This window comes from Rhincodon typus, unplaced genomic scaffold (assembly GCF_021869965.1).
Source record: "Rhincodon typus isolate 14 unplaced genomic scaffold, sRhiTyp1.1 hic_rhity00002647, whole genome shotgun sequence".
In the NCBI taxonomy this organism is placed as follows: Eukaryota; Metazoa; Chordata; class Chondrichthyes; order Orectolobiformes; family Rhincodontidae; genus Rhincodon; species Rhincodon typus.
Window position 1 is genome coordinate 2230 of NW_025968285.1, and position 22771 is coordinate 25000.

General features: G+C 35.1%; 1 long non-coding RNA gene across 1 annotated transcript; it reads left to right on the plus strand.

The window, feature by feature from the left end:
* Positions 1–638: 638 nt before the first annotated feature.
* Positions 639–6971, plus strand: LOC125481580. Its single transcript, XR_007261393.1, has 2 exons — positions 639–1123; positions 1904–6971. It is a non-coding gene; the product is annotated as an uncharacterized LOC125481580 (long non-coding RNA).
* Positions 6972–22771: the final 15800 nt, after the last annotated feature.

The window sequence follows — 22771 nt, forward strand, 5'->3', positions numbered from 1 at the left end:
AGAAAGGAAATTTATTAATGTCAATGTTACTGTTGTTGCAGAAATATAATCCTTTCTGATGCATAGATGGGAGCTGCACGTGGGGACCCTGCGGAATCCCCATTGTAGCAAACTCTGGAGGAGCTTCCTGGAAAATGGAAAATTCTGCTGGGTAGTTCCCCATTTCTGGAACCCTCTGGAAGTATAAATTTAAACTGGAACATGTGGAGGATTCCACTGCAATTAATTAAAATAGTTACTCAGGAGATACAACTGATGTCCCAAGTTACCTCTCCCGTTTAACTGTGCTCCTCCGACATCCCCTAGAATCTAACCTCACACTTACATACTTAACCTTTCACAGGAGCTGTCAATGTGGCTGTCTGTAATTTTCAGAATAAGACATCTGACTGCCGTGAGAGTATGATTTGCCCTCACTCGAGTGTTTTACACTCAAGAACCTGTCAGAATGGAAGTATGGCTCTGTGTTTCTGAAGGAATCCTGAGTATAATCTTCCTGTCAAAATGAAAGCTCTTTCATTTGATGTGAAAGGAGTTGTGGAATGGCAGTCTCTGATTACCACTCCTTAGAAAATCTGGCCCCTGTTGTGTCGTGCTTTAGATCAGGTGTATACTGAGAACATTGACTGTGAGTAAGTAGATTCAAAAGCAAATTTCATCTTTGATATTAATTGAATTTCTTTAACTTCCAAAAGTCAATATTTATGATAAATTGCAACGTAGCCTGTTTTCAAAACATCTGAAGTCCTGGCAAGTTCTGCCCAAGATATTATATTCACTTAATTTTACTGCGAAAGTAGTCATGCATTTTCAGTGGATGGAGGGTAAATACAGCAGATCTCCTTGGTCTTACTTGGACTTTTTAGATTTTACTTCAAGCTGTTGTTAAACTAACAGGATGTGAATGAGAAATTTCAGAAACAGATTTCAGGTTTTGTGCAGTAACGTTTGCTTCATTCTTCCTCCGTACATTCAAGTTGCAATTTATAATTTTGATTTCTTGAGAATTTGCATATTTGCCTTTAGGAACATCATAAAAGATCAATACCTAAAGACACCTGGAACCTTTTATTAGACTTCAGCTGTATGATTGCTGATGACATGTCCAATTATGATGAAGAAGGTATGTTATCTAAAGTAACTGTCCAAAGATTATTTTGAAGTTGCTTTGGCTTGCACAATTATTACTCAGCTGTTAAACTATTTTAATTACTTTGGAATCAGTCACTGAGATTTTTGCTTAAGGATTTAGCAGTGAGAGTTACTTTAGGCATAATCTGCACTTTGCCAAACATTACTAAAGTCATAGAACTCAAAGTGATCAAGGTGAGTCCGTTTAAATGGGGCACATAGACTGGTGAATATATCAGAAAAATGTAGGTCACAGAAAATTAATTTGATGTTCAATAATTTTATTTGTTAAAATGGCATCAGTTACTGTAGGCACATTAAAAATGAGCGTTACATTAAAAGGGAATACTGCTCATTGCATCTGGATTGAGTTGGAATGGGTTAACCACGACACTACGTTTCAATCTAAGGAAATTGGTTTTGGTAACCTGAATTTAGTCTTGCTCGGGATGAATCAAACAACCTGAAGCATTGGAACTGTCCTGAATTGCTTACAAAATCAACACTCACTCAAAAATATCATAAATATTACATTTATGCAAGAGTGGAGGGCTACTTATTTAAGGCTAAAGTTGAGGTGCAACATATAGAGTTTTAATTTGCATTTAACCTTTGCAGTACTTAATCTGGGAGTGCTTTTTGTTGAGGGTTGCTTAAAGTTCAGTTTTTCAATTTTGTACTCCTCTCCTGAATAGCATTGAATAATAAAGTAAAATGTCTGGAATTAAAATTTTAAAAAAATGTTTACCTGTGCAACTTTGATGTTTTTTAGGAGCATGGCCCGTGCTTATTGATGACTTTGTGGAATTTGCACGACCGCAAATCACTGGGACAAAAAGTACAACAGTGTAGCATTTGGGAAGCTTTGTCGCAAAATGTACATGGTGTGTACAGAATGAAAAATACAGCAAATAATGCACAGTCATTTCACAATTAGTTAATAAAATTCAGATCAATGGATTGAAGTGAAGATCAATCCTTTTTATTCTATCCAGAGGGTTGTTAACACCAAAAAGGACTTTTCTTCAATCATATCGTATTCATTTAATGGTGGTTTGGGCTTCTGTCTTAGTCAGGACCTCTTTATGTAATTTCATCAACACTGAGTGAGAGTTCCGTCTGTATATTATTTGGAATCCCATTTGGAGGACTTTTCTGAAAGGATAATTTTATAGTGCTTTTTGACATCAAGCACATGCTGCCTTCAGTTAGGAGCTGAACAGCATTCTTGGACTCCGGAAATCTGTGTTTGAAATGGAAACCTTGATTTGATCTAAATACTTTTTAAATTATGTAAACAGGCAGTTAGACCATCACAGAATCTTACTTTAGCTAATATTTCAGCTGTTTCTTGTTCTATGGCAGATTACTTGACATAAAGTCTTACTATTCTATGAAGACTGGATCATACCATGCCTATGCACGAAATTCAGTCCTGCTCCATAATGAAAGTGGTGATATTGAATGGTGAAATCCTACAATTGAGATCTGTGGTATTTACTGTTTGTTTTTCTTTTTGACAAGAATAAAGTTTCCCCACCCAATCACCATCTGATATTAGCATATTGCTAAACATATTTAGGTCTGGTATAATACAAGAGGCACCTTGTCACCATTCTGATCCTGGATTTTGCATCTTAGCCTTGGATATTTGCAATATGCAGCACTCTGGAAGGTATTTCAGGTTTCCTTTCTAACTGCAGTGTGCTGTAGCTAAGAGAACTGAATTGGGTTTTATGCTGTTGACTCAGAGTAACTGAAATTCCTTCACGTGTTCAACTCGGGCAGGTCATGGCCATGCTTAACATAAATCAGACCTTTTTGTTAATATATCCAAGAAAATTCATGGTAAGTGGACTAGAAATACCTCTGTCTTTTCATTGGAGTTTATAGTCATTCATTTTGTTGAGATTAAAATGGTCTGTCCTCTAAAGAAAGTACTATTTTACACCTGTTTTGATCCTTTACCCTGGCTGATAATTCATTTGTATGCAAAACTGAATGTTTAAGTTGACTTGGCAAAAGATTTGAACATTATTTATGAGAGATGAATTTTGACACTTCTATGCTTAGCAGTTTTACTTGTAATTTCCCTAATAACTTTTTTCTCATAGACTGCCATGTCTATTGATCATTCCCTGTATACATATGAATAAGTTTGTAGAGGATAATGAAGTTTCAGAAACTAATTTCTCAGGTCAGTGTTCAATTCAGTTTTAAGGTGAGCCTTTTTTTTTTAAACATAGAGACAGGAGTTTAAAATATGCAGAAAATCATTTAAGTAGCTTTCACAATCTTATTCTTACTGTAAATGACTCCCATGTTGGTCTAATGATGCATTTTTCAGGTACAGGTGGAAGAGACTGTAGTCATTAGGATTTTTTATATATATATTACATATCCTTGATCTGGATTTCATACTCTGGTCTTCAGTGAAAACAGCCTGTATGTTATACCCTGTGCTAATTTCAAATGCATTTTAAAATTGTTTAATAAACTTTAATTTATAGGTGTTTTTATGTTATACTGCCATCTAATGCAGTTGACTTTCAATCAGTTTTCACTCACCTGTGCTTTGAATGCTGAAACTGTTACATGGTTCCTTTCATTTATTTGTGATGTACAGCCCATGCAGAGGCATTTCAATTAAGTTCCACAGTTTGTTACATGCCCCAGTGATATTTTGACATCAACCATTTTAATAATTCAAGTGAAACTTGTTAATCAATATTGATGAAGCAAATACACCTAAAGAGTTAAACAAGCCTGTTCATCTTGCTTAGAACACTGGAATTCAAAATGCAGATCATATTTGAGCTGTATGCTGTTTTTGTCAAAAGTTAATGGCCTGATAATTTGAGCTTTGCCACAGTTTTGAAACAAAGTTTCTTGCATACTTTAATTCAATAACTTTGAAATGTTTAAATTACCCAATTACGTTTCTGTCCAATTCTATGATGTCATAAAAATTCAAAGACATTTATTGAGTAATACAGCACGGAAACAGACCCTTCAGTCCAACTCGTCTATGCCAACTGTTCAAATGATCAGAGAAAGCTGACCATTGTAGAAAATCTACTTTCTAATTTTAATTTGGAAATTATACTTGGTTTTGTGTTGAAGATGCATGGTACATTTTAAAGTGCAGTTCTACTGTTTATATTTTGGTAACACTAAGTTGCAGACTGAGTCAACCCTAATTAAAGAAAAATGGAAAATACAGCTTTGTGCAAATTTTATCTAATTTGCATTTTATACTGTGCAAACATGATGTACTTGAGTACTGTATGAACTATGGAGTCAGTTAGAACTCCACTGTCATTTGCACATGAGATTAGAAAATTCCTAAGAAGGCTTAGCTGTTAAAATGAGGTTACATGAACATTATAAACAAAATAAATTTAAAAGCTAAGGTTAAGCAATGATGTTTGGATATGGCTTGAATTTAGGTACTTCTGATGCCAATATAGTCTTTTAAATCAAGATATTAAAGATAAATCTATTTAAAATGCTAGATTTTGATTTGTTGCTCACCAATGCAATCTCATTGCCTGCTTCTGTAGAAATTCAGTTGACTAATGCAGTAAATGATTATATAAAACATGCAAGAATTCAATGCACAAATCTTCTTACGGACTGAACAGAACTGGAAATGGACCCTACCAGGTCTGTTAATGTCTGTACATTATTTCTGTTGTGTCCTTTTTATATTCGTCTTGAAGCTTCTTCCCTTTGTTTTCATAAAATCACAATTGCTGTGAAAGATTTCTCCTTCACAAAGCCATTTATTAAGCAAGTTTCCAATGAGAATGCATTTCAGTTGGACATGCAAACCTTTAATGGATTGTGAGCATTTGTGTCTAAGCACACACAGCTGGAATTTCATCATGATGAAATCTTCAACCCTCTTGAATAACCAAATGTGTATGAAGGAGGAATGAGTTTTTTTTAAATTTTGTGTTAACTTGAAAACACATCAACATGTACAGAGAGGAGCAAGCAGGATGGCGAATTATTGGTGAGTAACTAATCGTGCAGTTTTGAGCAGGATTTAAGTTCCACCTTCAAGGTGACGTTGCTTTCCACAGGAATGGCCTGAACATTACCTTGCTATATCTTTGGATTATTCTCCAGCTTTCAAATCTAATGGAAATTTTTGTTGACTGAATGTTCTCACTTGTCCCTGTGGGAGAATTATCTGTGTTATTGAGTGGTAGGAATGTATTTCAAATGAGAAAGGTACTTATCCATATGTTTGTGCATGCCAGGCCTGTTTGATGTAGAAAATGCACTTACTCTTTTTTGGTGTGTTTTAAGAAAAACATCAAAATATTTGGATTTGATCCTTGGAAATATTTATAGACTTTTTTTTAAAAAAAAAAAGCTGCATTACTGTTCTTTTTAAAATGATGATCTTGGGAAGTCTGATATCCAATTAGTAGCCTTTGTATTTTTACTTGGTTTACTCATCATTTTGTTCTTCCATGCCGCAGCAGTTTCTAACTAGGGGTAGACAGAGACCTACTTTTAAAGCTTTTGTCAATTTTTAAAACTTGCCATTACTTTGTTAACTCAGCATAACAGTTTTCTTTTCATGAAGAACATAACATACTTGCTACAGTTATACTTAGTGACAAAATGCAAGCCCCAAAGTGCTCATTAATTAGAAATGTTTTCATGGAAATTAGTACTGTTTCTGTATTCATGAACAATGCTGGTGTAACTAACTACTGCACTGAGCTATTCATAGTGATTTCAGATTGCATCAAAGCTGTTCACTGATGGATTTTGTACTACACAGACACAAACTCTGAATGTCCCTTCCAGAAGCTTGAACCTTCTTATGTTTTCTACTGCAGTGTAATGCATTTTGTCTGCACATTTTTTGTACATTTAAACAAAAGCGTGATTGCAGTTATGGCATGATGCACATTTTAATATCAAAGCTGACTTCAAGTAATACAACTACCATAGTTATTTAAGGTGCTTAGTCACTTGAAGAGATGAGTGGTTTCTTTAAAATTGCTATGGAATTATAAACAACACTTTAAGGAATGTTAATCATAAAAAAAGGGGAAGTGGGGCATTCAGAATGATAAACTTGCAATTCCTTATTAAAATTTCCTTAATGAATGCTCAAACTTTCTTTAAACAGCTACATGAACATGTAAAGCAGAGATCTTGTTTTAAAGGACAATATAATCACATGTCTGTTGACCCAATACAGAATCATCTGCAATTTTTACGTAGTATGCCAAAACCATGGTCTTTCTTCGCTTGGCATAGAATAAACCAACATGTTTTGGTGTATGTTTGGCCACATCCTTGAATATGACTTGAAAAGGGTACATCTGTTCCTTTTGTGGTATTTTAAGGATAATGGAGAATTGAGCATTTGTTCAAACTGAACAATTGTTAACTGTGAAGTCTTCATCCTCTGGTATGGGACAGGGAAACAGTATTGTAATTCAGGCCTAATATAGTGCTTTGTACGTATTGCAATTCTGTACACTTGTAGGTAGTACATTTTAGAGTATTGAAAGCTTATTTAGGAAGAGCTTGTTTAAATGGATGTCTTGTAAATTATGTAAAATTTTTATCTCATTATGGGCAAATGTATTGTAAATTGACACAATGAAAATCTACAGGGTCCACTGAGAAATGCCAATAAAAGGGTTGTAAAAATATCAATTTATAAGAATCTCAGTGCCTGTTTGCTAAGCATTGAATAAATCAAGAAACATTCTGAAACTGAGGTGTAATAAATCCTGTGGATCAAAAGTCAGACACTTGTGTTAAATGTCCAAAATAAATATGTGGGTAACTGCCTTTTTTCAAGAGCCCAAGTGTTGATTTTACTCTTTTACCTAATGACTTCCTCAATTCACTATGTGCAGGTTTTCTCAGTCTTGGTTATGATTTTTTAAAAAAAAGTTTGGTTGTAGTTCCTTGTCCAAAACTCTTACGAGTATAGAACGAGTTAAAGTCAATCCTGCCTCGGATTTAAAAAGAATAAATCTCACATACAGATCTTATTGCAGCTCTTAAAACTTCAACAAATTTATTTCTTTCTTGAACACTGCCCTTAATGACTTTCTTTAACTTGTTCCAGCTTGCTCTGTTACCCTGAAGGGAATGTGTTTCAGTTGGCTGACCTTGTTGCCTGAATATTTGAATTTCTAACTTACAATCCATGCTACTAACATAAATAAATTGCTCACTATGGCAAATTTACCTGAAGCAATTTGGTTTATTTTCTCTGTAACTTTAAGTCCAGTTAAATCACCTCAGTCTCTTGCAAAGAAAGCAAACTCCATGTCAACTTCTCACTAAAGTTGAGTTTTTTTGCTTACATCAGTAACTGGCTAACCAAGCCACAGAAGGGTATGTAACTAAAACTTAGTAATGCATTTTACTTGTTTAGCTGATTAAATGCAATGCTTTATTTAGTTGTAGTACTGTATAAAACACTTCTGCACTCCTATTTTTATTATTTTAATATGTCATTTTTAAAAATCTGAATCATGCTTCATTCTGCCTCCAGTATTTCCCGGTTCTAAACAAAAATTGCCTCCCTTGTTTCAATCATTAATCTAGGCACAAATTTTGCTAGCTTTGTGAATGAATCAAGTTTGTACTAAGTCATTTTCATAATCATGTAAAACCTTCCTAGACTAGCATAATGAAATATTTTTAATTGCATTAAAAATGTCATTAATAAATATGAAGATGGGCTTATCTGAAATATTTTCAAATGAAGAGTCTGTTGCTCCACTTGTGGATAATCTGGAAGAGATGTACATGGCTCATTGGGTGTGTACTAGTTAATTCTTAAATATTTGACTAATTGAGCTTTCAAAGTAAACTTAGCCAATTTGAGGAGTCCCATTTGGTATCAACTTGTTATGTTTTGTGGATAGAGCTAATATTTAAACCAAGGTTAAGATTGCAGAAACCTGACATGTGCTCAGACAAAATTTGTTGATCATTATGCTGGTTGGCCAGCTTCCCACTGTCCAATTGTTTTCATTGCACGGAAGACAATTAGTGTCCTTTGCTGCTGTTTGGCCAATACCGAGACCTAGATCAGCAAAACCAAAAATGTTTAATCTTCTTGACCTTGGCCTCTAACCTTCCCATCTCACATTAATTATAGTGCTGCGTCCACTTATATAACATTCCCAGCCTCAGCCTTTTATTGCTACCATCCCTATTGGAATACTAACTGACTTTTCAAATGCTATGCCTCCTCCACAACTCATTTTCTGACGTGGCCCTCTGATACTATTCCCCTAAACTTTACTTGCCTGCCCTTCAGCAGTACATTCTGACAAATCCTTAACCTTTAAATGTTGGCCCCCACCAAAAAAAATCTTTAATATTTTCCTTGCTTGGTATTCAAGTTGTCTTTCTCAATGTAAATCATTTTCAGAAGTGAGTATTCTGTAAAAGTATAGATTAGCTTTGTGGCTAGGTTCACAACGTGCCACAAAATTGCTTTCCCACAACAGTCTGGGCCATGAGTAGCTTATCTTAACCACATCATTTCTTGCCTAAAGCTTGACTCTGAGTATTTGATACATGCTGGCAATCTTACAATAAAAGTCCCATGCCCCTTCACATGGCGCAATCAGATTTTTAAAAATTCACCCCAAGTCAGACAAAGATGTTGGGACAGGCTCAAGAACTTGATCAATTAAGTACCTTGTACAGAACCTAAAAACAGATGTTACAGCCCAGTAGCCTGCTTGACATCTAATAGGATCATGGCTGCATAATCTTGGATTTTTTTTGGAGTGACCAAAAGCATGTCTTAACTAACGTTTAAATACAGCGTACCCATAAACTTCACAGCTGGACACTTCCAAAGATTTGCAAGCCTTTAGCGAATTTATCCCCCTGTCCTGAGTGTTCTAGTTTCTGCAGTCAGGGTGTCCACCCTACCCAGTATCCTGCACAATCTTGTATATTTTGCCAATATCGTGTCTCTTTTCTAAACTACAGGGAGCGGAAGTTCAATTTACTCAGCTTTAGCGAACACACTCAACCCAGGAACAGTGGCTCAGTGATTAGCACTGCTGCCTTATACGCCAGGGACCCGGGTTCAACTCCACCTTTGGGTAACTGTGTGGAGTTTGCACATTGTGGCTGCGTGGGTTTCCTCCCATAATCCAAAGATGTGTAGATTAGGTGGGACGCTCAGAGGGGCAGTGTGGACTTGTTGGGTTGAAGGGCCTGTTTCCACACTAGCGATTCTATGAAAAATCTAATGAGCATTTACAGTAGCAGCTCCACTGTAAGTTCACCACTCTTTAACTATGGAAACTAAAGTTGCACACATTATGGCAGGTATCAATCATTTTACCAAAGCTCTATACAATTAGTGAAAAACTTTCATATTCTCTAATCACCTTGCAATAAAGCCCAAAAGCAATTTGCGTTCCGGACTTCTTCTTGTACCTGCATGCTATGGTTTTGTGTTTTTCTCATGAACACATCTAATTCTTTCTGAACAACAACAGTTACAAGTTACATGCTTTTAGGGAAATAAATCTACTCTTTCCAAAATGAATAACCTTCCACCTCTCCACTTTATACTAAATCTGCCATCCTGTTGCCTTTTCACAGAGCCTATTATCTCCGTGTGTTCTCAGCAAATCTGGATACCTTACGTCTGTATCTTGAAGACTTTGATCAGATCATCCTTAACTTTCTAAATTCTGGAGAAAACCGGCCTAATTTGTATAATGTCTACTCATAACCCCTGAAGTCCAGGTCTAACTTTTGTTAAACTTGCAAGGCCAGTAAATCCTCCTCAGATACCCAGATCTACTTCCTAAGGTTTATCACAAGACCATTAAATTCTATTGCTTTGACCTTTTAAGATTCTAAATTTCTCCTCAGCTGATCCACCAAACTCCCTCCCACTCCCCAAACAGTTTCAGTTCAAGGTATTTTTGGTAAAATAAATGTAAGCAGAACAGAAGATTAGCAGGTGTTCACTAGTCAGGATAAGGGATGAGGATCAGGCCCAAGAATGGGTAGTAGGAAGAAGGATGTAGCCTTAGCCTTATGTGGATATGAATAAACTGATACTTGGACATCTGTGCAATCTACGATTGTGAATTGACCAGAATAAAGTTCAGTACGTGTCCTAAAGTGTATAAAAGCAATAAGAACTTGTGGGTTTTCCCCAGAGTTTAGTCTTAGACTACTTAGAGTCAGCCCTATCTTACACTTGAATAAACAATCCATGCAAACTATTGTTATCATATAATAAACTACTTTGTTACCCGGGACAAATACCCCTTCTGTTTAGACTGTGGTCTGTCCTCTACCCTTAGGCAAATAGATAGGAGGATTGATGACCAATGAACTACATAAATCAGAATACCATATGCCAACGGTGGTGGTAACTAACAAATCAGTATGGTGATCAGTGGCAGGAAAACAGAATTCATTTGACCCTGAAGGAGGAAAGAAATTCTGAAGTGAATTTCTCTCCTTAAGAACATTACCTCTTTTAAGATGACAGTCAGAAGCTGAAACACAAAAAAACCGACAGAGTCATCAGAGGCCATGGAAGCACCATTGCATCAAATTCAGCACTCCAAAGTCAACTCTTCACAAAGTAACTGGTAAGAGGTGCAGGGAGAACTGTTTGTACTGTGCCCAGTAAACCATACCAAGAGGCTATACGGAAATGAAAGAGATTTAAACAGACACAGAACTACCACTCAACAGAATTTAAAGTCTTATTGAAAATTATAATACTGCACTACTGCAACAGAGTTTAAACAGACTGGCAAGCAAGGAAGTTGCTCCGACGCTGCTCTCGTACAGTCTAGCAAAATTGACAGCAAGAGAATTTAAAACAGCATTGATGGATGAGAACACAAGCCTACAGAACAGCAGGTTGCAAGCAGTATTGAAATGTTAGAATTAAGACGGCTTTATAATAAGAATTAGTGAGCACGTGGAAAAGAAAATAATACTTATCCAAAGATTCAAGGTCATCAATGGACCATGCAGGACACATCATTGGACATCTTGGAGAAGACTTCTCACCGAAATGCTTAAAAATTAAACAGTAAATCAGAGACTGAACAAATTAATTCATATTTGTGTTTGTACAACTCCATGGGAACCAGACCAAATGTCCACATTGAGGAACACAGTCAAAAAGACAAAGTTACCTGGTTAAGCTTCCCTAATACTGCAAAACTGTGAAAATCGGTTTGAAATCACAAAGGAATTGGCTCCAAAAATCCAGGATACTGCAAGAAAGATAGTACTTGGTGTATCAGAGCAATTGCCTTCTGTAATGGACAATTGTAAAATTAAACATTCCCTAGATATTATGAGACACTTACTGACTTAAAGAAGAGTTCCTCTGCAGAATAGAATTCAGGCGATTAAAGGTCTTCCAGACTCTGTCTATAAGGAACAATGTCCTCCACAAACAAAATACAAGGCATAAAGATCCTTCAGCAGATAAATTACTCTCAGATTGGAATCAAGTCCATGCAAAACAGCTGCCATTCCTCATAAGTGTGCATTATGGGAAAATGTGATCTATTTAGATTATAATTGAAGTCACAGACTTGTGGGGGTGTGCAGGGCAGGGGGTGGGGAAGAGATGGGATAGTGGTAAATATATAGTTAAGGTTAACTCTGGGAGAAAAAAGCTTGCAGGGAGTTTACAAGATAATGGTTCTGAACGAGTTCATGTTACATTGAACTCTAATCTGATATTGTTTGGGGTGGACTTAGCAGGAGTCTGTAAGGAACTGTAAAGAACAGTTCTAAGGAAGGGTCACCGGACCCGAAACGTTAAGTCTGTTTTTTCCCTTCACAGATGCTGCCAGACCTGCTGAGATTTTCTAGCAATTTCTGTTTTTGTTCCTACGTATATACTTGACCATATGCATGACCAGGCTATGCTTAATTCCGAAGCTAAGGTTTGTGTAACATTTATGCACCATTAGCAGGACTCTTCCTATTCAACAAAACTAATAATTTTAAAAAAGGCTAACAGGATATAAAAATGTGTGAATTTATCAGAAGGAATGGCAAAATTTCATTTTTCTTCCCCGATTCAACTTTCTTGGATCAGTAATTCATGAGTTGTCCCGAGTACCGTATGTAGCTTTGATGAAGGGAATTTTGGAAGACATGCAGCATAAGACATACTTGATCATCTGACAAAACATTGCCAGTGAAAGCTTAGTGACCTTAAAAATTTGATGCACATTTTATCAGTTGAATGAGTTCAACCACTAGATGGCAACAAGTGGACTAGGAATTCAGTACTTACCATGATAATAGTGAATACAAAAAGAGAACTTAAAGGAAAGGTATATATTAAAAAAAGCCTTTACAGTTAGAAGTCTCTAGATTCTTTTAAAGCCTGGTTAAATAATTGTTTGAAAAAGGAAGAATATTCATGTCAGCTGTCACCAGGGACTTGAACATCACAAAAAATTCTATTTTGTTTTAGTAATTTTTGCAAAATGACCAGTCAAGGATGATTTTCTCTGAAATTTATGTCAGTTCTTATATCAGCTTCTCAAATGGCCTCCATGATGAATGTTAATCCAGTGGCTATGAACATTCCTGGTTCAATTAGTCCCCTTTTTCTTCATGGTGCAAGCAGATTCCAGTTCTACAGTGCCTCACCAGTATTAGCTGATTGCTTTAGAACATATCATCTGGCCCAAAAGATCTATTGCTTTCAGTCTTTCAACTGATCACGTACATTATCCTTACTGAAGGCATTTCAAATAAAGCTCCATAAATTTTGTTATACTCATCTTTGTATCCTTTATTTGTAATGAAAGGCTAGATTTAAATAAGAAAACTTTATTCTATTTACTACCAGGTATAATTTTAGGAAAGTTTTCTTTGTAGTCCTGAAGTTGAGTGTGGTTAATAACAGACGGGGATTACAATAATACAAAACACAAAATTCTAATTTTAACATTTTTCCCTTGATTTATTGGTGAATATGAATATAAATTTTATTGGAAAAGATGTACTAGAGTGGTTTAGGAACAATCTCAATAAAAACATAATGCAAACACACAGAACAGCGAGAGCCAGTGTCAGAGGTCTAAAATTTTCAGTTGTTTTATTGCTAATGTAAAACATATCAAAAGCATTTGCATTTATGCACCTTTCAGACTAAAGTATCACTGGCCACAACCAAGGCTTTGGGGATCCTCACAGCTTAAGCATCTGCCTCATTATTTGCCACATGACAGCTGGTCATTTTCTTTCAAGTGAAATTGGACCACTCCCATTCCACCATTGAAAGAGACTATAGAAACATGCTGAAACAGGTCAGGATCACATCACACAAATACTGGATCAGATTTATAAAGCTGTTCAAGCCTTGAAATATTACATTCTAATAAATAATTTCTTTCTCTTCTCAAACCAAATTTACAAGGCACATTTCATTCAGATTCAATCCAAATTAAATCTCAACTCACATTAAAATGCATTTGTAAACATGTCAAAATTTGCAAGACAATTATTAAATTCAATATTTAACTTTAACAGAGATCCACGCAAAGTCAGCAACTGTTACACCTTTAAAGTAGATGTGCAACTTTTCCTTTTTCTGCATTGGGTAGGTATCCATGATTTTGAACTGAAACATGAATGAATAAATGAATTTATTGTATTTCTAAAAGATGTGTTCTGCCTGATGATAGAACTTTGGTCTTCCTAATCAACCAGTGATGGAGTACAATTGTTACCATCAAATAGTTACTTTACAAATCTCCTAATGTTACCCTAATTAGGAGTGCGGCTAAGTGAAATTTCAAAAGCTTACGTAAAGGCAAGGTTGTCTGTGCTGTGTCCTTGCACTTAAATACCATAACCATTCATTAACAGATAGTGGGATTTACCCTCTTTTATACTTGCTTACTGTATTCCCAGATCTTCCCACTGCAAACTGTGCCAAGCAGGATGTGATATACAACATATCTGACCAACTGTACCTTTCACCCTTCTCAATTTACAATTTGAACTGTTTTGACTGGAAAACTTTACTATGGATATATATAGAGACTGGCTAGTTGAAAAATAAAAAAAACGTGCTGAGTAATGATTCTTTTAACACTACACTGACAATTGCAAAAATAACAGTGCCTGTATATTTGGGGACAGTATATAAAAGCCTTACTAATGTTTAGCTACACACTTCTAAAAAACCAATTTCAAGAAAACATGCTAGAAATTCATAATTAGGAAGTTCAGAAATTATACAATTTTTCACTAGCCAATGGGATAAACTTTGAACCTTTGCTGAGGAACTCTTCCAATTTCTTAAATTTAATTAAATTTAAAAGTAATCTCATTTTGACACTTACCCCTTCTTTGAAAGAAAATCCACATCATAGCTTTTGCTGCTTTTCATGTACTAGTTAACTGCTGTTAAATAATCAGTATATGGTAAAGGTTGATATAATTCAGTTCAGTAATACTGAATGTATTCTTCAAAAACCTGGATATAGATGGGAAGCAAATTACTAACAGTGCAACTTCCATTTTTGACCAGTCGTTGCACTTATTAAATAGTTATTTGCCAGCATTAATTTGTTGACGATACAGGATTTTCCTTTGGAGATATCTCAGAAACCAATGTCTTGTAAAGGTGGAACCAATTTTAGTGGATATTAGGTGAAAGTATTATCATCTTTCAACCTGAAAAATCTAGTAACCTAGAAGATATACAGAAGTCTCAAAGGAATACGCCAGTAGATGTCCAGCAATGGTCTTAAACTGTTATACCCCTTACCTCATTGAGGATTTAGGCAATCTGTAAAAATAAATCAGAATCTAGTCTGGGAATCCTGATAAGCATCTGGCATTTCCAAATCTACTAAGTGGAAGGTGGTGGAAATTCAAGCAGATTGCAGAAATATTAGACATAGTTTGCCATTTCTGCATTCACCAAGCTAATTTTCAATTCAGTTTAATTTACAGAAAATTTACAAGATAACAAACTCTAATTCAAAGATCCCATGCATCACTTTTAGTAACTAATTTTGGAAATACCACAAAACCAATTTCTGATCAAAATAGATTCTGTGCACGAAATATAAGAAATTGATCAACATTTTCATTTTGTAAAAAAAGTAGACATTTTGAGGTGTTAACTTGCAGTATCCCTTGTTGCATTAGCTTGTGCAACTCTATCATTAACTTGTTCGCTGTTTTGGCCATCCAGCAAAATCCAGCCACAGGAGCAATTAGAATGATAAGGATACCACCATTTTTTGAGTTTTACAAGAACAAGTCATGTGCCAGAAATTCCGCATCCATAAAGCCACTTCTTGACTGAACAGCTACTTCAAATGTCAAAAAATAAGGACTCAGCCAAAATACAGATTCAGCCTTGAAAAGAAATGTACTAAAGGGATGCTTCCACTATCCCACTCCCTGCCCTTTCCCATCCAAAAACAAAAATTAGAAAAATATAGCTCCAGAAATAGGACATCTTGTAAAAAGAGGAAAATGAGGTTACAACTATTTACAAATAAATACAATTAATTGTCACTTTCTCCTTTTTCTTATACAATTTATTACTATCTTTGGGCTGCAATACATGCAAAAATAAAACAGACGGTCAAAGACAGACCTTTATAAATATTTTCATTCATCCCCATGACTCAGAATTAAATTGGGAATTGAAACAATAACAGAAGATAAAGACACAATAGCTATCATGTCTACACTCAACTGTTAAACCACTGAAGCATTTGAGGAACCATCCATTGATGAGAGTGTTAAGATGCTTCTGTCATTGGCGTAGCAGGGATCGAGGTCGCTCCAACATCTAAAGAAAAAAATTGAAAATTTGGTATGTACACTATAATGTGGAAATTATTCAAACATAAACAAGTTAAGAATTTAACCAGTCAATACTTCAACTTTTTTCAGAATCTAATAAAATCAAATACATTTAAATTAGCCAAAAGACACACAAATAACAATTTTAGCCTCAACTTTCTTGATAAAATACAAATTACACTGTTGTATTAAAAGTTAAAATTTTATTAGCTAATAGGAATTTTCTAACAAGTTTGGTTAATCAGATTCAGTGCTGATCAAAAGCTTTTAATCTATGTACCTCTGACTGGTTGACCAATTTATTCTAACCCTTTAGAAATGAAAAAAAAGTGTCTCACAAAATTAATTAAATGACGACAAACAGCACTCTGGATTAAAACACACATTCACAGCAGGCATTCACTTTGAATGAGGGTGAAATTGTCTTAAAAACCTTTCGATTTCTATATAAATGTTTTTAAACTCAAAGTATCAAAGTATGCAAGAACACAAGTGTAACTGTGCAAATCAATTTGTTATTCTGATTTTTAAACAGACAAATTAATTGAATTAATTGCATTGGCTAACCTGTTTTAAAATGGAGAAACCTCAACGAAGGCCCATAGGTCAGAACACCAAAGTTGAAAAGAGGAAAGAACATCAGATAAAACAAGTCAGGCGATGCTAAAGTTAGGATTTAAAACTTGCAGCTGCCAAAGAAAGCCAAAACAATGAAGGTCTTCCAAAGTTGAGAGGTGCAGAGAAAGAGTGAATTACACTACAGAATCTTGGGACAACTCAATTTCAATATGGAAAGGAAGTATATAGAATGCTTGGGAAGAACAAGAAAGACAGAAATCTAGAAAAACCATACTTACTGTGGGAAATAATACCATAAAGCATTACTAAGTAAACATTGTTTGGTCCAACAAGTCCACATATTGCAACAGCACACACAATCTAAGCGTTACCTGACTATTTAAATCTAGAGTTAGCATTACGCATAAAAGTTTCAATCCAGAGAAGAAAGAAACAAAACTCCATAATATTTATCCTTTGGTCTATTCAGTCCTAGACTGAAGCATTCCATTATCCCCAACAACACAGGGACAAAAATATCTCAGTTAATCTAGGGTCAATTGCAGCATTCTTCGGTCAGAAGTTCATGGATGCAAGCACAACATCAGTGACTTGAACCCATAGACTAACATGTCAGTGCACTATCGAGGAACTTTTCATCATATTGTCTGAAATGTCTTCAATAAAACAGTGGATTTTGCCCACCATTTAGATGGGTGCAAAAAAATTCCTTGATATTTTGAAAAGGAGGAGGGAAATTTACCCATAATTATCTTATTATGATTTGTGCAACTTTGCTGAACGGAAATTGGTTTCCATGTACCCAGAATAACTTCAATGGCTGGGAACTCATCTTAATGACATAAAAAGATTTGTGAAAAAGCAAGGCCATTGCTTCTTTATTTGATCAATTCTATTCGTACACCAACAGCTTTAATGCTAAAAGAAATTATGAAAATTCATTTAGAGCAACAAAAATTAAAAATATTTTACATGACTATGGAATATTCACTGGTCCCTCCATTGAAAACAATTAAATGACTGTCATGAAATTAACAAAAAAGTTAAAAGAACCAACATTTTCCTTTTGCCATGTATTTTCAATCTCGAAACATTTTAATGGGACAAACCACAGCTAATTTACAAAATGGAAAATCGATTCCAGAAAAAGTTAAAAATTTCTGGCTACTGGCTGCTTTAAAAAGTAATTCCTATCAAAAATCTAATGCTTTACATCAGTAAACTGCATTAGAAACACAATCTGCTTACTTTGAAAACCAATGCACATAGAATTATCCTTTAAGCACAAACAATAACTTAGTAAAGAAAACAATAATATAAATCAGGATGAATACTTGAATAGAATGGGTGATTACAGAATTAACCATTAATTAAAGTAATAAGATTTGAATCTCAAATCTGTGATATTAAAAATAGTGATACCGCACACAATTACAGTACCAGCACATACTACTATGACCTAAACTGTTTCTTTTGCTCAAGTTAATCAGTAAGAATATCTGACTACTTTTGAAAAGTTCGTGAAGCTTAGCAAGACACTCTTTTTCATGCAATGATAGGGCAAATAAATTGCTGACATAGATTTAGCTCAGAAACATATTCATCCTAAAATTTTCCACCAAAAGCTCATTCAATGCTGGTCATTTTATAAAAGGAAAACATGGTACTTAGATTGTGACCTTACCATCATATCACTTTGTTGGATAACCATATGCAAAGTAATTGTGCCTTTGCCAAGCATTTGGATGTTTTGTAATCAGTAACTCAAAAGAAAAATGAACGGGTGTAAAAGACAGCACGGATAAGTTCTTCACAGAAATATACCACAAAGATAAAACTAAGAATATTTCAAAATTAGGAGATATAGAGTTGGAAGTTATTAGTTGGTGACAGTTATTAATTAGCAGAGGAAAGTAAACTCAACATAAACCATAAAGGTCTACATAACCACAAACAACAGTTTGCATGTTCCCAATTTGACAAAAAAAAACTTCTAATCATTTAGACAAACTAAAGAATGACAGGAAATTTTCACTTACACTCAACACAAACAGCAGACACTATAAAATATTTTGATAAATCATAATTTCAGTTTACTTTCTTTTAATACTGGGATCAATCTTGCTCTCCCAAACCCTGATGCAAACTTGAGTCTTTCACCCTTAGGAACAGAAACAGTCTTTAGTTTCATCAAGGCACACCTACAGCTGTCCTATACATCAACAGTAGCAGGGCCCTCATGCTCAAGTTTGTAAGGGAAATGCTCGCAGCACAACCTACTTAGAGAAATTCCACACCTGTTTACTCGCAAGGGTTTGCATCTTCCCATTATTTGATCTAGTATTCTTCTAAGAGGTGAACATGCTGTTTCTCCTCTTGAGTAACAGCAGATCGATTCCATACAGGTGATGCCAGAATTGGGCTCCATGAGCTATGGGGTAGAAGTAATAAAAAAAATTATTTGCAAGAAACATGGTGTTCAATGACATACATTTAGAGCCATTACTTACAAATACAATGAAAACATTAAGATATTATTATTTTGCTATGGATATTTACTTTGGACTCGTGTTTATATATTTGTGAACTATCATTTAAATTTGTGTTTAAATGCAACTTAAATGTAATAAAATGAACAAACAGTTAAGACCTTTTAAGAATCGTACTCTCTAAATCTAATTTGTAACGACTATTCAAACTCTGATGATCACTTCTGGTCCTGAGCTAGACATCTCATCTTGAGCACTGGAGTGGAAGAAACATAATGGAAAACAAAAGAATTGGTGATATAGAACCACCAACAAGCACCTCACCCTACGAATGAGTACTTCGTATGGAGACTAATTAACAAAGGACAGAGTATCTTGAAGGAAGGCGAAAGTTGATATAACGAGATGATGATCATGTGAATTAAATAATAACATATGAAACTTATACTTCCTACAATATTTACAAATGCACATTTTTACTGAACAATTCACAATGCATTATGCACAAGTCAGATGTGTGTCAAATGCCATTCAATCAGAAACGTGGACCAGCACAGTGTAGCTCTCAATCATGAGATACAATAACAAGTATATTCGCTAAGTCTGATGATAACTTATCTGGTATGTACTTCAAGTTACTAACATTCTATAAACAAGCATCTACTCATTCAAATTTGGCTCGACTCCTTTACCAAGGAAGCCACACTGTGGCTGTTAACTGGGGAGGAGAGGAAATTAACTGCAAGTCCAAGGCAGGGGGTATATACGATTCCAGAAGTGGAGACATTTACAACAAAATTCTATCAAAAAGAAATGTAATATCATTATATTACAAACCCATATTCTATAGTGCATTGGTGCCAACAAAATGTAATTAAACCATCAAGTTATGGTGCTCGCCAATGATCATATACAATTAGATCATTCATGTACTTTGCAGAAAGCAACTGAGAACATTGTCCCAGTAAAAAATTTGAACCCCACACAATCTAAAATGTACCCTCAGTTTTAAGATCAAAGAATTCAGCAATTAGAGCCAAATACAAAAGCAACAATAAAGGTAAAGTCAAAAGAGAGGTTAAAGGAAGGATAAGGCACAGGGCAATCTCTCTGTAGCAAATCAGTTAGTTCTAAAGCCTTACATTGCAAAGTAATCTGATATACTTTCATTAATTCAATTTCACACAGAAATCTAAATTAACATAGAAACTGCTGCAGTATCCAAGAGTGGGGGGCTTGGAGCTAATAAGACCAAATAATGTAATACTCTTATCTTTCAGGACAACAACATTCAATTATACTTTCTAGCTCCAGTCTGTTGATGAGGTGAAGTTTTTTTTTTAAGTAACAAATAATTATTGATATTCAGAGGGAGGTAAGCGTCCTGCTATACAAATCACAAAATTAACTTGAAGATATAGCAAGGAATTAGGAATGCAAATAGTATGTTAATCTTTCTTGGAAGTGGGTCAGTATAAGAGCAAGGAAGTCTTGCTCAAATTATAATTGTGCTGTGAGGAGACATCAACTGGATTATTGCAGACTGTTTCAGTCTCAGGTAAAGGAGGATATACATTTCTTAGGTGAGACACAAAGTCTTAATCAATTGATTCCACAAATGAAGGGAATGTCCTGAGAAGAAATAGCGTACCATAAGCATATATTCTCTGGAGTTTCAAGAAAAAAGTGATCTCAGTAAAAGGTATAATACTCTTAGACAGCTTGACATGGTTGCAGCTGATGGAGTTTCCCCTGGGCATAAGAATTTTTGGAATTCTTCACCCCAGAGAATGTTTCCTCAATTGGTGAGTACATTCAAGACAGAGATTCATAGACTTTTGGACACTAAGGGAGTCAACAGATGAGGACACGGCGGGAAAAAGTGGAGCTGATGTAGAAGTTCAGTTGTGACAGTGAATGTTGGAGCAAGTTCAATTGCCCATACACACTTTTCCTTCTATTAGTTATTGTTCTGATGGTGCATAACATGTTGATGCTATTTGGTCCACAAACAGTCACTACCTAAGATACAATGAGCTCCTGTGTTACTTAGTAGTTCCAAACCTGGTAGGAAAATAACCACTAGAATTTTTTCTGATCTCCAGTTAAGGATTTCTGCAAAGTTCATGTCCAAAAGGGGAAAAAAATGCTTACCTTTTTAAAAAAAAGTCATTTGAACACAGAAAGCCAAATTCTTTTGTTTCAAATAATAAACATTTCATTTCAAAAGAAAAACATGCAACTCATGAAAATAAATTTCCTGAGACAACTGCAACAATTATATGCAAAGAGGTGACATTCGCCCAACCATCTGTGATTTCAATGAAAGCAAATAAATATTGAAATATCTCCCTCTTCTATAAAGCACTCTATGAAGTTTTGCTCCACTGGTGCCTGTTTTCAGTTGGATATTTACCATTTTGTCATTATTGATTTTTGAGCCTTGAAGGTGAGAATTAACAAGCTACTTGATCTTAGAACATCAGATGCTAGTTAAGTTTTATCTCACACATTGTTTAATTTCAGGAAGCAGTCACTGGAGATTGAATTGTATTGACACTACCTCATATAGGAAAAAAGTCACAGCACTTGTTCTGAATTGAAAAGATCACACAAAAGGATTCAACACCAACTTTTTTAGATCTTACACTGACCAAGATAAGGAATGAAAGAATCCTTTTTCAAGTCAATATTCATAAATGAGGATCTATAGGGTCATTTCAAATCATCCCCATAAAGTGTCAGGTACTGGAAGTATTGTCCTTCTAAAGGGCAACTAGGGGATGAGGAATAAGTGCTGGCCTAGCCAGAATGCTAACATCTATGAATTAGCTTTTGAAAAAGCAGCAAGCAGTAGATTTACTGAAAATACATAATAAAAGCACATCCACTACTCTTACAAATATGCTTATTCATCAATGTCAGAAAAACTATTTGGTCTTCAGGGATTGATGTTTCCCTGACAGTGAAAAAAATCTCAAACACAGCTCAGACGATGACATGTCTCACCAGGAACCAAATGTTAACACCTTTAAAAAACCTTAAATTCCAGCTTAAAACACTAATCAGAATGTTCTAATTCCTTAATGTATGCTACATTCATGTCATTATGCTTTTGCCAACTAATACTAACAAAATCAAATAACCTGCTCATGTAATCTGATGCCAACTGTATACAGATTGGCTGTCACACTCGCCTGTAATATGACATTTCAAAAGTAAACAATTCACTGTACAACACAATTGTTCTGGCAGCTTAAGTGATAAATTATTATAAATTTTTTCACACAATATCATCCACGCTACTCCAGAAGTAAATGCTACACATTTGAAATCAGCGCCTTGAAATAATCATTCACCATGATCAAAAGGACAATAATATTAGACAACTATAGACAATTAGTTCAATTTTAGTCTGATGAAGAATGAGTAGAAACAACTCAAATATAAACTTGAAGATTATCTGCATAATATTAACTATGTTAATAACAGTCAGCAGGAATTCAAACAGAATTACTCAAATAACTTAATTCAACTTCTGTGGCCCTTCCCAAGTGGATTGCCATAAACCTTACAGACATCCAGAGTACGTTTGAGAAAACTTCATGAAATATTCTTAGTTAGGCTCTAAACTGCAGGGTTCACTGTAAATCTCGATATTAACTGGGTGAGAGGCTCATGATTAACAAGAAGTTACTTGTTGTGGG